Source organism: Arachis duranensis, chromosome 4, assembly GCF_000817695.3.
Source record: "Arachis duranensis cultivar V14167 chromosome 4, aradu.V14167.gnm2.J7QH, whole genome shotgun sequence".
Taxonomy (NCBI): domain Eukaryota; kingdom Viridiplantae; phylum Streptophyta; class Magnoliopsida; order Fabales; family Fabaceae; genus Arachis; species Arachis duranensis.
The window spans coordinates 48728944-48730992 of record NC_029775.3 but is presented as its reverse complement, the minus strand read 5'-3'; positions in this window follow the sequence as shown (position 1 = coordinate 48730992).

Genomic DNA, 2049 nt, shown 5'->3' with positions numbered 1-2049 from the left:
ATCCAGATAGTGTTATTGATTCTCCTAGTTAAGTATGATGATTCTTGAACACAGCTACTTTATGAGTCTTAGCCGTGGCCCAAAGCACTCTGTCTTCCAGTATTACCACCGGATACATACATGCCACAGACACATAACTGGGTGAACCTTTTCAGATTGTGACTCAGCTTTGCTAGAGTCCCCAATTAGAGGTGTCCAGGGTTCTTAAGCACACTCTTTTTGCCATGGATCATGATTTTATTATTTTTTTCTTTTTCTTCTTCTTTTTTTTTGTATTCACTGCTTTTTCTTGCTTCAAGAATCATTTTTGTGATTTTTCAGATCCTCAGTAACATGTTTCCTTTTTCATCATTCTTTCAAGAGCTAACAATTTTAACATTCATGAACAACAAATTCAAAAGACATATGCAATGTTCAAGCATACATTCAGAAGTCAAAAGTATTGCCACCACATCAAAATAATTAATCTGTTATAAAATTTAAAATTCATGCAATTCTTCTCTTTTTCAACTAAGAACAATTTTTTATTTAAGACAGGTGATGGATTCATAGGACATTCATAACTTTAAGGCATAGACACTAAGACACTAATGATCATAAGACACAAACATAGGGAAACACAAGCATGAAAATTCGAAAAACAGGAAAATAAAGAACAAGGAAGTTAAAGAACGGGTCCACCTTAGTGATGGCGGCTTGTTCTTCCTCTTGAAGATCTTATGGAGTGCTTGAGCTCCTCAATGTCTCTTCCTTGCCTTTGTTACTCCTCTCTCATGATTCTTTGATCTTCTATAATTTCATGGAGGAGAATGGAATGTTCTTGGTGCTCCACCCTTAGTTGTCCAGAACCAAGATGAAAATACAATAGCAAAAGGTCTTATTTATAGAGAACTAGTAGCCTAGGGTTTACAGAAATGAGTAAATGACGTATAAATCCACTTCCGGGCCCACTTGGTGTGTGCTTGGGCTGAGCATTGAAGCATTTTCGTGTAGATACTTTTCTTGGAGTTAAACTCCAGCTTTTGTGCCAGTTTGGGCGTTTAACTCCCACTTTTGTGCCAGTTCCGGCGTTTAACGCCGGGCAGTCTCTAGCTGATTTGGAACGCCGGTTTGGGACATCAAATCTCGAGCAAAGTATGAACCATTATATATTGCTGGAAATCCCAGGATGTCTACTTTCTAACGAAATTGAGAGCGCACCAATTGGGCTTCTGTAACTCCAGAAAATCCACTTCGAGTGCAGGGCGGTTAGAATCCAACAGCATCTGCAGTCCTTTTCAGCCTCTGAATCAGATTTTTGCTAAGGTCCTTCAATTTCAGCCAGAAAATACCTGAAATCACAGAAAAACACACAAACTCATAGTAAAGCCCAAAAAAGTGAATTTTAGATAAAAACTAATAAAAATATAATAAAAACTAACTAAAACATACTAAAAACAATGCCAAAAAAGCGTATAAATTATCCACTCATCACAACATCAAACTTAAATTGTTGCTTGTCCCCAAGCAACTAAAAATCAAATAAGATAGAAAGAAGAGAATTTGCAATGAATTCCAAAAACATCTATGAAGATCAGTATTAATTAAATGAGCGGTGCTTGTAGCTTTTTGCCTCTGAACAGTTTTGGCATCTCACTCTATCCTTTGAAATTCAGAATGATTGGCTTCTATAGGAACTCAGAATCTAGATAGTGTTATTGATTCTCCTAGTTAAGTATGATGATTCTTGAACACAGCTACTTTATGAGTCTTAGCCGTGGCCCAAAGCACTCTGTCTTCCAGTATTACCACCGGATACATACATGCCACAGACACATAACTGGGTGAACCTTTTCAGATTGTGACTCAGCTTTGCTAGAGTCCCCAATTAGAGGTGTCCAGGGTTCTTAAGCACACTCTTTTTGCCATGGATCATGATTTTATTATTTTTTTCTTTTTCTTCTTCTTTTTTTTTGTATTCACTGCTTTTTCTTGCTTCAAGAATCATTTTAAAGATTTTTCAGATCCTCAGTAACATTTCTCCTTTTTCATCATTCTTTCAAGAGCCAA